Raw genomic sequence first — 16,648 nt, forward strand, 5'->3', positions numbered from 1 at the left:
TTATTACTACTTGCAATTAACAAAACCATTTATATATCTTTATATAGCCCCATTGGCTTCCGTGGGACTACATTTGGGCATAAGTGTTCACTCACATAGAGCAAATTGTGTGATTAGGGCTTTGGATAATAATGTGTTCCTTGTCTCATATTGTTTATAGCCTCAGGAACAACAAACACAGGATGAGTTATTGGACAACTTATCAGAAGATTTGAGGCATGGGAATCATCAGTGAGTGAAAGGCAAGTATGTTTGAAGTTCAGGTGAGTTTTAAGGAGAGATTTCAGGAAGAAGGAGGTGTTTGGTGGATAAGTTCCTGGAAATCATTCCATGAATAGGGAATGCATGAAAGTGCAGAAAGGAATACGAAAAAGCGAAGGGGGGAGCAAGTAAGGTTTGGAGACGCAGAGGGAATGGAATTAGGGAGAAATGACAACAGAGCTTCAAGCCAGTGAAAAATTACGTAGGGCCTTGAGGATGCTTGAATGTGATTTGGCAGGAGACAGAAAGTCAATGAAGCAGAACCAGAGAGAGAGGAAGATGACCATAGCAAGAGAGAGCTGGAGGGAAAAGGGACATATTTACAGCCATTAGCAATGAAGAAAACAGGTGACCCAAGTATGCATCAGGGTTTTCACCAGTGGAGATAGTGAGGAAACAGTGATGTTGGTGATATGAAAGAGCAAGCAGTGAAAGGACTTTTCAGGAGACCAGATATAAGGGGGAAGGAGGGAGTAGAGCCAGAGATTACAAGTCCAGGAGATAGTAAGTACAACAGAGTTAACAACTGAGATAAAAAAAGGGAAGTAGAAAAGGATAAAGAGATAAGATAAGAAGTTGAGCTTTGGAGACACTTAGTTTTGAGATGGTAGCTGGACATCCAGGAGGAGATGTAAAACAGGCAGCTGCAAATGAGAAATTGGACAAAGAGAGAACAGTCTAAATAGAGGTAGATCTGAAAATCTGCAGTAGGAGGTAACTGGAATCCAGGTGCAGACGAAGTTGAGAGAGAAAAAGAAGGGACTGAGAACAGAGTCCAAAGGCAGGAGAAGAGGAGAAGCCATTAAAGAAGACAGTGAGGGAGCAGTCACCGCGGTTAGGGCTGGGACTAGGAAAGCACAGAATTGCAGAAGCCAAGAGGAGTAAGTGGACTTCAGTCTCAGAGGCAGCAAAGAGATCAAAAAAGAGAAGGATAGAGATGTGGCTCTTAGGTTTAGCTAGAAACAGGACTTTGGTGATGGTGTTTTTTGTGGAATGGAGAGAGTGGGTAGGGATCAAGAAAAGAGCAAAAGCAGTGGGAGTAAATAGGATGTTCTAATAATCTGGAAACAAAGAAGTAAAGGAAATAGGATGATAGCCGAGTGGGAGACTAAGCTGAGAAGTAGTTTTTTTCAAGAGAGAGGAAACGTGTTTGAAGGAAGAGGGACGTGAGCCAGCAGGGGCGGGGGAAGAGAGCAGTTAAGGATAAGAGAGTAATTAGAGAAGGAGCCAGAGATAATAGGAGACAAGAAGGGAAGTTCAAGGGAACGGGCTGAATGGACTAGGAGCGTATAATAGATGGAAAACCCTGGAATCAGATACAAGAGTGAAGGAAGAGAAGGTGGAATTACAGGACGAACAGGAATGGGAGAGGGAGCCAGAGGTCTTGTTTTTGAGGAAGCTGGCTAGATCCTGGCAGTGGAAGGTGGCAGAGGAGGAAAGGTGCTGGCATGGTTTGCATCCCTTTCGTGAACTCATGCCAGCCATCTTTAATCAAGTAGCTGTTATATCATTCTGATTCAAGAGGTGATGCCAAGCCAAATTTGTCAGTGTTCTCAAAAAAGGTTTTGCATAAAGGTGAATCGCAAGCATGGCTCCAGTCTCCTTGTTGATTCTTGCTGTGATTTATTTCCCTGGCTCATGTCAGGAAAGCACACTGATGAGAAAAGATCAGTTTTTTCAAAAGAGCCTTATGAATTTTGCCCATAGCCTTTGTGCATCCATCCATTTGTCTGTGTTCATGGGAATTTTTGCACTCAGATGCAAATCCTGCTTCCTTCTGTGTGTGGTTCCATGAGACAAATAGTGTTGGGATTTGGAGAAGCTGAACAAGGGGTACATACATCTTGTGCAGCACAGAGTTTGGCTCCTCAGAAGGCTGGAGAATGTTTCCTCCATGCTGTTACACAGCAGGGGGTTGGGAGGGAGGAGTGGGTGTGTTAGATTGAAGGTAGGAGCTGGGATGGGTCAGAAGGTCTGTGACTACATGGATTTTACAATCCTTCCCCTGCCCATGAGGAGGCTAGCAAAGGCTACTCCATGGCTAGAGCAGTCACTGCAGAGTGGTTACCATTACCTTACTACTCAGTGGTTTAAGAGGGAGGAAGATTTGTTTCCTCCATAATCCTGCAGACTGCTCCAGGGCTGTGTTGAGTTATTGAAGACAGATGTTAAGGGAGAGTTTTGCCAATTTTGCATGTAGCTCTGGAGTTTTGCACATACCATTAGGCACAGATACAAAAGTTGCATGCACACTAAAGGAGACTCCTTTCAAATTTTTGCCCCAAGTGCCATGTGTTAATTTGAGAAGAAAGGCCATGTCCAACTCAATCCACAACTCATAGTAAGGTGAAAAGACCCAACCGCATCTCAGCTTACATGTCTAGTCTCACATTTGGTCTCCAAGTTCATCTAAGAAATGGGGGAGAGAGATCTGCAGACACAGGGGAATGTGCTACCTGGATGAAATCGGGAGCCTCTGTCAGCAGCCTCATATACGGCTTTTGACGACAAATTTCCTGGAGGACTCTTAAAACTGAAAGTCCACTTCTAGGATATCCCTATTAAATCCACAGTAGGCACACAAGACTAAGACTCCATCACGAAAGAAAATGTCTGTTAAAGTGAAAAACACACTTTGGAATAGTTATGGACAGACAGCAGAAGGTTCCAAGCTCTTAACCTAGCGTGATTGCCTCTGTGGGTGACAATTTGGTCTCTGGGGCTATGTCTACGCTGCATTTAAAAACCCACGGCTGACCTGTGCCAGCTGACTCAGGCTCCCGGGGCTCAGGCTGCGGGACTGTTTCGTTGCAGTGTAGACTTCTGGGCGTGGGCTGGAACCTGGGTTCTAGCAACCTTTGAGGTGGGAGAGGCCTAGAGCTCAGGCTGCAGCCCAAGCCCCTACACTGCAATGAAACAGCCCCACAGGGTGAGCCTGAATCAGCTGGCATGGGCCAGCCAGGGTTTTTTAAAGGCAATGTAGACATATCCTGGGTGAAATCCTGCCCCACTGAAGCCAATGCCTAAACTCCCATTGTCTCTGATAGTGCTAGGTTTCCATCTTGTATGTCCATTCATTGCATGGCCTCTCCCTTGAGACTACCAATGGATGCCAATTAGTGCTCGTTTCAAAGGTGACACTTGTGATATGAAAACCCAGTCCACTGGGAGCTGAGCTGAGACTATCAAATTGGCTATGTATAGGCCACTAAGAAGCCATCGGACTGCTTAGAAGTCAGTACATAATTTCCTGTACTAAAAACTGACTGAAGCAAGTAAATACACATATTGAAATGTATTTTAAAAAGTATTTCCACAATGTATTAAAAGTGGCATCATTATTAGCTGTTGACCTATAGAAAAAAGAATAAAAGGAATTAGCAACTCACTCTTTACAGGGCAGCGCTAAATGAATCAATTAGTATGTTAAAAGCCATGCATAAAATAGGGTTTAATTAAAAAAAAAACTTTAAAGTGAAAAGTGTCTCATATTTTAAATTGAATGAATACAAAAATATGACCTGAGGATAATGAATTACTGCTTAGAGGCTTTAAGATGCTAGACTTATGAGACAGTCACCACTAACATATTCAGATTAATAGTTCAACAGTAACTGGAATATTAAACAGAATGTGTCATTTCGGTTTTGTAAAATAAGCATCAGAGAATTTTACCTAAATCTCTGGGTTGATCTGAGAAGCACAGAATAGTTTGGATACCGCAATGCTCAAAACAGAGGACATTTTTAAAAAAAAATTATTTTGATGGTGTGTTCTGTACATTGGAGCAAAACCAATATGCTCACAATCTCATTGAGTAATCTGTATTCATTCATACTCCAAATATTAATGGGCCCAATTTATCTCTGCATTACTCCAGCTTTATCAGCCACCTCATTACTCCAGCTTTGCAAGTAATTCAGTGGTGAATCAGGCCCGTGGCTCCCAATTCTGCTCTCCCATATACTGCTGTAACTCCACTGAAGACAATGCCATTACTCTGGTTTAAACCAGTGTAATGGAGATCAGAATCTAGCCTACTATACACTTACTAGGCCTGATTCTCCACTCTGCTACACCAGTTTTATGTCAGCCTCACACTGTTTAAACCAGTTGAGCCACACAAGTTTAACAGTGGAGTGGAGAATAACTCCCTGTATATTCTATCTCCAATAATATGCTTTGGGAAGTGGGTGGCTGACTATTTCCACTCCTAAAGAGGTCTGAGTTAATGCCTGCCTTCAGTCACGAGCGAAGCGTGTATGACCTTCTGAGTCAAATTTTGAATGTATATAGGAATGAATATATGTTCATATCACGAAATTACCACATGCTCTGTCCCACTTTTCAGTCCTCAGTCTGTTCAGGGGCTGCTCAGGACTGGGATATCAGAAGTGTTACAAATCCAGGATGAAAGTGCATTGGCCATGCTGCACATGGACGCTTGCACATCACCTACTCATGTTAGTCTTGGCTCTAGGAACTGCACTTCAACTTGCATGTTACAAGACCAACTTCAGCAACAGCTTTAAAACACAAAAAGAAAGGCATGTTGCATATTTGTAAAAAGTTCCATTATGTACAATGAACTAAAAATGTCAGTGATGGATGTTCTTCTGTCGCTATAAGGGATGTAGGCCCAGATTCACAAAGGTATTTAGGTTCCTAGTGCCTGGGAGTTATGTCCCTATATACCTTTGCAGAGCTGGGCTTAGCTCACTTACTTATATGAGTAGTCCCATTGAAGTGAAGTGAGTAGTCAAGAAGAAACTGTTCTCGTAGCATACAGCATTGGGTCACACTCAGGTGTCGTTCCATGTGTAAAACTCCCATGATTTCAACTGGAGTTTCGTGCAAAGATGTGACTTATCGGTCTGAGATAATACTAATGTGAGAGACAACAGGGTATAATCCTGAAAGGTGCTGACCATTATAGTCAACAGACCAGACTCTAAACAACCAGAGCAATGGCTAAAAACCAGGGTTGAGAATTTTAATAGCTTTTCAGTATAAAACTGTGGACAAGACAGGTTTTTCTTATGGTGGCATTGATTTGCCCATTCCATAAGACAGGCAGGGGCCAGGGGAGGGAGATAGGTTCAAGTAATCTTAAATGTCTTTGCAATCCAAGAACTGTAGACCTGGAACAGTTCCTGTACTAACATGATTAGCAAATATTGACTTCTGAGTACAATAATAATGTGTCATCTGAAACCCTTGATAAGTAACTTAAGTACTTCCTTAGCTTGAATCTTATTAAATTAGATGAGGCATAGTTGAGACACATTACAAAAAGCCATTGAAATGAGAAATCACACCTAAAGATTTTAGCATTGATTAAAGAAGAGTTAAAAGTTACAATAAAAAGAAAACTCCAAGGGCCATATTCTGATCTCCATTATGCTGCTATAAATATAGATTGGCTCGACTGAGGTCAATGGAGTCACCCTGCATGAACATTGATGAAAGTGAGATCAGAATCAGGCCAGTTGTTTCACTATAAGTTGGCCTGAACGTGTTCTTTTTGTTTTCTTCTGCAGTCTCATAATTTTCACAGGTGTGTAACTGTGACAAACTATTCACTATTTATGACTTTTTGTCAGATACAATCAATCATCGGATTATGTCTGATGACCATATAATTTTAGTTTTATGGAAGGTTAACTGACCAATTATGAGCTTTTGAAGTTAATATACAGAAGAAAGGCTGGGTCACACTTGTGTGCCTATGAATATGGTAAGTATAATTTACTCAAATCTCTTCATAAGGTTTAACTTAAAAACGTGTCCAACAGGGCAACCAAAAAGGGAGTTAAAAGATGTGATGCTCCTCAGCTGCAACCTGACAAATCTTACTGTATTGATTAGTTTTCAAAGGCGGCTCAGTGAGGGTACTATACTTACAACAGACTTTGGAATGAGTAGGGAAAAAAGCTCCAAATGTCATCAAAGCAAATGGTCTGTGAATGTTGCTTCAAAGCTAGTCATTAGTTGCCAGGGTATTTTGCCACAAAGCTTGTAAAAAGGTTTTCCTGGAGGGGAAGGTATGACAAAATGCACTTCTTGGCAAAATGACTTCTGCTTAACTAGCAGGACACATTAATTCTTTCTTGATACATAAAATTAATTAGAGGATGAACATCCTTTATGAAATTTTGCCAGAGATTTTTTTTCTTTTTTTTTAAAACCAGGAATATACCCCAGGCCTTTTCTGTACTCTAATGAAATTGCAAATTGACTTGTGTTCAAATGATGCTTGACTAAAATGAACAATTAAAAATGTATTGCTAACAACGAAGTAGATCAAATGATCTTTTCAAGAATTAATTCATTTTAGGAACCATCTTTTTTATGTAACATACCAAAGACCAGACTTGCTCTCCTTTTTCATATAATAGTCCCCTGGAAGCCAACGGGCCCAATTCTACTCTCCATTACCCCAGAGTAATCCCAGAATAATTCTCTTGAAATCAATGGGATTACTCTAGGATTCACACCATGGTAACCCAGAGCAGAATTGGCCCAGTGGGACTACTTTTACAAATAAAACAATCAGGTTGTGGCTCCATTTAAAACACAATAGGCCTGATTCTTCTCTTGCTCAGGGCCAACTGGAATCAATTGGATTCTGCTTTGCACCAATGCAGATCACAATGTAGAAGCCAATGGAATTTCAGTTCATTTAACCTGCTTAGGTACTTTTGAAAATGGCACCTGGTGCCTTTCTGAAAGCCTATCTTCCAAAAGTGACTCATGCATCTGGGCATCTTAGTCTCATTGACTTTCAATCAGATTTAGGCTTCTAGGTGTCTAGATTCCTTTTGAAAATAGCTCCTAAATCACTCAGGTACTTTTGAAAATTTTACCCTTAATTGTTCACGTAGAGGATGATATTCAGAGGGCCAAATGAAGAGTGGGAGATGGAAATGAGAGTAGGGTGCCTAACTGCTCATACATAACGCCTTTACAAATCTCCCCCACAATTCCTTATATTTTAAAATCTGAATGACTGAGGCACTTCACTAAACTGCCCAAAGAAGCATGTTTCTGTCTTTTTTTTTTTTTTTAATTCCTCAGTCACCTCATGCATTTGTAAGACGTCCTTTTCTGTAATGGGAATTGCTTTAAAAAGAAAAAAACATTCAGTTTCAACCTTTTCTCAAAACATCTTCTAACTCCCAACACTCTTTTTTCTACTGTACATGTTTCTGAATTCCTGTCTCCAATGCATTTTTCAGATGTGTTTTATGTTGTGTTATGATGTTTCTAATTCAGGTGATGAAAGGTTAAAAGATATGCCTGTATGAAATTACCCCAGTGGCTTTTGTGAGCCAACATAATATCTTATTGAGTATGATCACTCTGTCATTTGCTTTGGCTACAGCAAAGGTTTCAGATACAGTAGGAATAAATTGGAATCCCCAGAGCCCACTGTAGAATTTGAAGGAGGGGCGGGAGGGAAAAACAGTTTCCTTGCTCAAGACTTGCTAGTCCTGCTTAAATAGACAATGTTCTGGAAAATGTCGTTTTTCTCTGGCTGCCCTTTCGTCAGATCTCCTCATTGCTGGCATTGTGCAGAGTCAGCCTAAAAGGTGTATTTAGCATTCAGGGATTTGGTAAATACTGCTTTATTGTGCTTCATACTCCCTACAGGGCATTCTGAAGAGATGAATAATAAGTGTGAACAGGAAGAGCAAGTTTCCAGTCCTGTCAGATTAATTAGACCAGTGTAGAATGAAGTGAAGTTTGCCGTTAGGTAGGTTGCAAACATGCAAAGAAAATCACCCAGGCGTGCACAAAAATGTTACCCTGCTTTTATTATTCTTTTTTTTTTATTCAGATATAAAATTTAGCTGCTTTTTTATTAACCACAACCCAAAGGATTCTCCAATGCCAGTTACATAAATAAAACAAATTGGATGTACGGAACCATCCCCCTGCTGTTACAACAGCAAAAGTTTGCCAAGCAGTGATACTGTACATACAACTGCAATTTGAGCAGCATTTCCATGCAGTTTTAAGGGATTTGACAATATGAAAGATTAAAAACATTTTGAAGTTTATTTTAGGGCTTAATCCTCAGACCGCTGAAACTCCCATTTACCTCAGTAGAGCAGGATCAGTTCCACAGTCAGCTACACTTCTTTTTCATGTGAGTTTTGCAATGTTCATTTTGATAGCATGTATTCATTTTTCATGATACCAGCCAAAAAGAAACCCAGTTAATGTCCGTTGAGTGGTGTCTTTTCTTACACTTTTTTATACAGTCATTGACATTAGAGGTAGAAAAGACCTGTCAGGTCATATGTGGGCTGATCCAACTCCTATTAAAGTCAACGGAAATACTCCCACTGCGATCAGTGGGTGCTGGTTCAGATGGATAGTTCCTATTTTCCCATCCCCTGCCAAGAAATGTTTTTTCCCTACTGTGTATTTTCAAGCTCTGGTATTACATAACTCAAATAATGAGGCTAGCCATTTCTCTTGGGAACTATTCCCCAGTCTAAACAGATCTCATGATAAGAGAATTCTTTTCCCCTGATATTCAGCCTACATTTTTCTTTAATTTCATCACCACACTTTTAGCTATAGTTCCTTGGAACACCCTAAACTATTACTCACCATTGGGTGTGTTTTCACCCTTCAGGTAATATTAGGCAGCTAACATATACTCCCTTACTTTGTGTCTGACCCAATTGTACATATTTAGTTCTTTTCATCTTTACTCTTAACTAAAACCTTCCAGTCCCTTGAGCATTTTGTTGCTCTTCTGTGAATTCCTTCCAATTTGTCAACTCCTTTTTTTAACTCCGGCAAATTATACTTAGAGAAGTATGCTGCATTACAGCTGCTGCTCTACAGCCATTCCCAGGAATAGGACCGTTCATGACATACAGCCATTCTCCCTCAACAGTTCCTATTCCATTCTCCTACCCATTATGCCTGGACAATGGCGATATCCCTTTACTGACTTACAGCTGAGTTAGGGGAAAATTCTTCCTCCTTTCTCTGCAGATGCAAAGGACTCCTCCCTCTCCCTCCGATGGGGGGCAGGATTACTGATGCCTTTGCAAGGGGTCTGTATCCTGGCATGCAGCACAGTCTACTTCTGCAGGGTTTCCTCATATCCATGCATGACAGGGTTGAAGACAGGTCATGGGTCAGTTAAAGCAGCACCCCAGCAGTGTCAGTGTATCCACCATGCCACATATCTACTAGCCATTGCCCCATGCAGAGTACAGGCACCGTTGCTGCAGGGGCTCAGCATGGCAGAAGCCCATAGGTGCTCGAACTAGGAGTGCTGAGGGTGCTGCTGCACCACCTGGCTTGAAGTGCTTGCCATCATATATAGGGTTTACAGCTCGGTTCAATGGCTCTCAGCACCCCCACTATAAAAATTGTTCCAACACTCCCACAGAAGCCTTGAGATTGCAATAGTAGCCTCTGAGAAGCTCAGCCTAATCCCCAGCCCTCTGTGTGTGCCAGGCTTGACTACTTGGGCTTGGCTCAGGGAAGACTTGGGCCCTTTGCCTTTCTGGGCCAGATGTCCAGCTGATGTAACTCAGCATAGCTCCATTGACTGCATTGGTAAGACCTAGCCGCTTGCGTCTATGAAGCCCTCGGATCCTCCAATGTGTCGTACAGTACCTAGCTAGCGAGCTGGATATGTAACTAGAGCTAGTCAGGAAAATTCCAATTCAACTTTGTTTAACTTTCTGTTGTTGTCTGAATTTGCCAATTTGTCAAAGCAAAAGCTGTGCGGAGATGGTGTCATTTCGATGAAGTTTCTCCAGAAACCAGGCAGGGTTTTTGCTGGTTTCCTGCCAGCTCCCCCATCTGGCTTCTTGGCAGCCCATGCTTCCAGAGTCCACTGTTCCAGGGTGGCCTGACAGGCAGACTGCCCTGGGGTGGGGACAGCAGGACCTCCAGAATATGTGGCTCTGAGGTAGCCTGCCACATGGACTGTATCCAAGTCATAGACCCCAGGACTCTGAGGGTCCACACGTCTGGGGCACCCTGCCAGGTTAACTGCCCCGGCGCAAAGGCTTCATTGCCTTGCACTGAGAATTTTGAAATTTTGGGGGTTTGTTCCGAACCAAATGAAACCAAGTTTCAAGATAACGAAATCTTCCTTAAAACAGAATTGCCTTTCTCCGCACAGCTGTATATGTTACAGATGGAAATTTCTTTAGTGAAATGACCACTTATGTGAATAACCATTTCCGCACCTTGGGAGGACAAGTGAAGACTGTCTTCATCCTCCAGGTGTCCGAGATGTCAACATATTCTTTTTTTAAGGTACATGACAGCTGGAAAGTAGTTTAAGCAATGCCAGTTGGCTCCCAAATGAAGGAAATGAATTAAAGAGCAAGATTTTAGCTAAAGTTCATCATGTACAATAGGCTTCATGCCTTCCTTGACCACAGTGAGTAGATTTGGTGTCTGGAAATGCATTTCATAAGACTCCTGTGTTGTCATGGAACATCTGCTCCCACTAGGATTATTGTTTTAGATCCATAAATAATAAAATAGAACATTACATTTTTGTCACTTCTTGGGCCAGATTTCAGTCAGTGTAAACCAGACTTGCACCAGCCAAGGATCTGGCTCTTCGTATTATGGTGTGGAGGAAAATAATGGGACTGAGCAGAAGCTGATAGACATTTATCAGGGAATATGTGTGACAGCACATGGTATAAGTAACCAGAGAGCATGATTAATCCCTCCTGCATATTTTAACATTTTTTCTATGTTTATTGAAACCTTTTAGGTAATACAGTCCTCTCAGATATCATTTTATGTTTGAAAAGCTTTATAATTCATCATGAAAAGTTGCATGTTGCTCCAATGAATCCATAGCTTCAATTACTCTGTGTGCAAATGGCTGGCCTGCATTTTGACCAACGTTTATGGTGTTTGGCAATTTTTCAGTAGCTACTTTACCCTGATATGATTAATTTCTTACATAATATGAGGCTTTGCATGTGTGGAGCAGAAATAATCTTACTAGGCAGAAGTGAAATAAAAGAGCTTGTGTGTTTCAGTTTTAAAAACATTTGAAACATACCATCACAATTTTAAGAGTGCCAATAATAATACAAGTTAGCCATGGATGAAGACAACCACAAGAGACATGAAGTTGCTGATGAGACTCGGCAGTGTGAAAGTCATTACTTTTCTTTTAGTGCCAGCACACTAGATCATAACTGGGCACTCCAAGAAGTAGGGAAGCAAGAGAGAAGCGTGAAATGCACCAAATCTGACAGTAGTGGTGGAAGCAACACTGAATGCTTGCGGCTTTTTGATAAACACTTTTCTCCTTGAATGCTGCATTCCGTGCCCAATTCTGCTCTCTGTTGCACAAATGTAAATGTGGATTGGCTCCATTGAAGTACATTAATATTATATCTTTAATTTATTTCCTTTGCATTACCATAATGCCTAGTAGCCTGAGTTATGACCGGGACCCTATTATGTCTGACATTGTACACACACAGAACAAAAAGACAGTCCCTGTCCCAAAAAGATCGTTCGGCCTTGATTCAGCAAAGCACTTCAGTACAGGCTTAATTTTAAGCACATGCGTAATCCCATTGATGTCAGGGGAGCTACTCATGATCTCAAAGCTAAACATACACTTATGTGCTTTGCTAAGATCAAGGCCATAATTAGGATTTAGACCAGTAAAGCAAAATTTGGTCAATTGTCTTTACATTTAGAACCGCACTGTCCTGTAAAGATGGATAGTCCAGCTGGGATTTTCAAAGAAGTTTATTGGAGTTAGACATCCAGATCCCATTGCATTGTAAAAGCTTCTTTGAAATCCCAGCCCCCATATTTTTTACTTACCACAGTTACATACTTGTCTCCATGACAGAGGATTATTATTTTATTATTGCATCTAAAGGAACAAAGAAACTCAGTATAATGGGTGTAAATTATATTTTACCACTGCCTTTTAATCAAACACAAAGGGTCTAATTCTGACGTCATTGACCCTAGCTCTATAATGGGGTCAATAGATTCATTGACTTCAGTGGAGTTACTCCTGCTCTCATCAATGAGATCATATGAATAAGCAGCTTGCCTTCAATGGAATTACCCCATGTTTACACAGAGAGCAAAATCTGGCCACCAAGATTTCTTTTCTTCTTTTCTTTTCTTAATCCAGTCTTTTACAATATTTATGCTTTTAAAAAAAGAAACAAGCTAGTTACAAAGAAAGAATTTACATATCATGGTAGTTTGACACTTCACATTCCAGCAGACTGAATCTGCAGAGTTATTATCTGGATTACAAATATCTTTTTTGATGTTTGAAGACTCACTTTCTGGATCTCAAGCATGCTGACTTTTTTTCCTCTAGGGACTGAAGAAAAAAAGAAAATTATTGCCATGAAGAAACAGAATCACCTGCTGTAGTCATCATCTGAGTTCAGTAGGAACTCCCGGGTGCCCTCTCCAACAGATGTCCCTGAAATCTGTAAGAATAGGGGGGGTTTCAAAGGATTTAACAACAGAAGCTATGAGCACAAAGAAAAGAAAAGGGAAATTTAACAATGGAGTCTGAAGTTTTGTCTACACTTAAATTTTTTGCCGCTTTAATTATGCTGGCACAGTTAAAGCGGCAAAGGCCCACTAGTCTAGATACAGTTATACTGGTATAAAAGTGTTTGTGCCAGTATAGGTTATTCTGCTTCAGTGAAATGAACCTACACTAGGGCTTCTTTACTGGCATAAGAATGTTGGCACAACATCACAACCTTAACCAACACAGGCCTTAGTAACAGGCCATAATATATAATGATAACAGAAGTATGCTGGCATCAAAAAGTAATGTAATCCAATATGATCCAATTTCATCCAATATGATTTCATTACAAGTTGGAAGTACATGTAAAAATAAACCAAAAATCACTAAGTTTGAATGAAACTGCCTTCCACAGTACCATGAGAAGTAGAGAGGACAGTAGTAAAATGTCTGAGTCTATCCAGTTTCTCATTTGGTTTTTGCCTCACCTAGACTTTGCAGCAAAATGGAGCAAAGGAATCAGCATGTGATGAAATCTCCTTGGAAATGTGAATACAGCTCTTTCTTTTTCTATATTTACTTATAGATCAACACACCCCTGAAGAACTATAAACAGCTGAGAGTAAAAAATAAAGGAACCTCAGAAAAGTTTTATGTTCTCCAAACTGTAAGTGTCAGATAGCAATAGTAGGCAGTTTATTTTCCTGTAGAAATATATAATTTTTTTTCCATAAAAATATTTTTCTGAAAAAAAGATTCACTGGTTGCTGGCAATTTTTATGAAGTATATATAAAAATTACATTTATAAGATATGTTTGCTGCAGGTACTGATGAATGTCTTTAATAAGTTGAACTGACATAATGTTTTCCTTCCCAGTCAAAAAAAAATAATGTATGTATTAAAAGGTGCTGGATTTTTATTATTTTTATTTTCTGTATTGGGTGAAATAAAGCAAAGATATATTTTAGGCAGTGATCGGCCCCATCCTCAAAGCTGGTATCTGGATCCACACATTTCCAAAGTTTAGCAGAGTGGTTCTGGGCTAAATCCGGCAAATGAATTTGTTTGGGTAACTCCAGAGAGGCTCTCAGGGGTCACCTGGGTAGAATTATTTGTAGGATCTAGTTGTTGGTTTGTACCCAGGATTTTGGCTTGCGCCAATTTCTAGTTTTAAGCAGTGGGGATGAGTATGTACATGGCTGGGGACAGAGGGTACACAGTTTTTTCTGAAGATGGGATTTCTTAATAAGATGCCTTCCCTCCCCAATTAGGAGCTAAAATGTGCCACTGGAATCTACTGTATGTCCTGGGGAAACGAATGCACTGGCTTCTTTCCACCTCATATTTCTCTTTCTACAGCTAACAAACAATAGGCTAAGTAGAATGTTGTATGTACTTCTGGAAAAAGAGCAAAGTATTGATAAGCTGATATTAATTTTTACAAAAAAATGTTCATATCAAGTGCATATGCTTTGCCTCTTGGCCATTATGGAAATGTCATGGGTTTAATTGGCAGCTGTGAATAGCAGCACCTGCAAACAGCTCAGGGCTTGTTTCTGTGGTCTGGCAACATTCTTACTGTATGCTTTAAATAAAGGCTTACTCACTGAGACAGAAATAACTGACAATGGATGATTGATGATTGCCCATCACGCAATGGCTGACATCTACCATTCACTGAATCCATTGACAATCTCACTTGTAGATTTCATTAAGAGGGGCATGACATCTAGGAGCAAGACTGATACAAATGGCAACTCAGTAACTGAATTCAGGTGATGCTGTGTGTATGTTAAATATGGAAAATAGATTATTATGTGGTATAATCTATCTCATGTGGTACATTTTAGAGAACCTCTTTTTTTACATCAGGTTACCTTTTATAGTTCAATTTATCCTGTATATTCTGAAACCAGATATTAATTTTCCAGTAGCAGAGAATTTATACTGCTATTTGTGATGTGTGTTTATAAAATTCTTGTGTCCATAAATTATTAAGACAAGATTTTGGCACCCAAATTGTTCTTTTCACTTAAGGAAAAAGAGGTGTGAACAAATGCATTCCATGATTTCCCTAATCACACACATCCTCTTCTGACAAGCACAAATAGCTGATCCTCTGCCACACACTTGCATGTCCATCCATCCACAATGGTCATATAGCTGGGACAAACAAAGGAGATTCTGATGTAAGGGTCCAATCACACATTCCGTATTCTCACAAAACCCCCAGTGAGCTCTATGGGACAGGGGATCCAGTCCTGCAAACCCTTACTCTTATAAATAATTCTTTGAGTTCAGCATGGACTGTTTCTCACAAAGGTTTTGTAGGAATGGGCCCAAGCTCAAGGTGCAAAATTCAGATCTGAATCCAGATTTCAAGCATCTCAAAGTTTGGGGATGCTCAGGTCCGGGGTTATGATTCAGGCTACCACCGAGGTAGGAGTCACTTGTAAGATTCAAATCTAGATTCCTGCATGGAGATGTTTAGATCTGGAATTTAGGCTTGGGCCCCATTTTTGTGTTCATATGGACTTCAGTACTGGAGCAGCAAAATATGCTCATTACGGGCAGTTTCTGATACACTGTGTAGTACTTACTTCATTGGGTAATCTGAATGAAATCAGTGGGGCTGCTTGGGAAGTAACATACTATTCATGATGAATAAGGTACCAGCCCCTGGGCCCTAAAGGAAGAGAGAAACACTATAGCAAAGTAATAACTGAGCGTGGATCTCCATTAAAGTGATGCAGGGCATTTTGCTTGACCATTCTACTCACCTGATGTGCAAAGCTCATCTGAAAAATAGAAGTGCAGCATGTTCCCCTATTTTTTTAGTGCTCAGAGATTTCATAATAAACACCTGCTTTTGTTTTTCATGTTCAGACTGTGATACATTCTCTTGTACAGCATTCTGTGACAGGCCTGCTTATGGACAGATGCTGGAGCCTAGTTTTACATGTATGGCGGAAGAGAGACAGTTAATCTCAGGGGTAGCTGGCATAAGTCAGATCTGATTTGGCAGTGCCTGGACTGTTGTGCCATTCTTTTGTGCCATTTTGCCACAAGAAATCACCATTCTGTGAACAGATATCGGGCCAAATTCTCAGATAGAATAAAATCGTTTAGCTTAGCAACCTTGAAGCCAATGTACTTACGCCAATTTACGCTGGCAACTGAGTATCTGGCCTGTTTATGTTTTGGGGTTTGTTTTTTTTAACTCTGCATAAAGAGTACTCTGCACATTCTCTCTAGTCAAAAGACAGGTACATGGAGTGGAAATTGGCACTAGTGCAGTTCCTTAGCAGGTGCAGGAGATAACTGATTTCCAAACAGACACTCGTAAGTGTTGCAAAACCAATTCTGTCCTATCTTAAAAGGTCTGGGCCAAATTCATCGCTTGTGTACTTCAATTGACAATGAATTTAATCCATTGCCTATAACTTTCCATATCTGTTCAACATCCCATGAGATTTTTATTGTAAGAAACCAGTGGGTCTCTCTGTTAAGAAAAAAACTGATTTAAGGTGGATCACAGAGAGATGCCTATAATTGTTTGCATTCCAAAGAAACATTTCCAGCTGATTATAAGAATATAATTCAACAAAGCACATGGTTAACTTCAAGCACTGAATTTGAGCTGATAGCGGGTTATATTCAAGAGAATATATCAGGCAATAAAAAAGTAATACTGAACAGAGGGCTTGGGGGGGGGAGAAGAGAGGTTCTGTTTTGGCTCTTTTGAATTTAATTATGTGTTTAAGTCCATCTCAGTTCAGCAAAGTATTTAAGCATGTGTTTGAAACTTTGCACATGCTCAAGTGCTTTGTTAAATCAGGGCCTAAAAAAAAGT

Source organism: Emydura macquarii, unplaced genomic scaffold (assembly GCF_026122565.2).
Source record: "Emydura macquarii macquarii isolate MOO-44397 ecotype Brisbane River unplaced genomic scaffold, CSIRO-AGI_Emac_v2 contig_2676, whole genome shotgun sequence".
NCBI lineage: Eukaryota > Metazoa > Chordata > Testudines > Chelidae > Emydura > Emydura macquarii.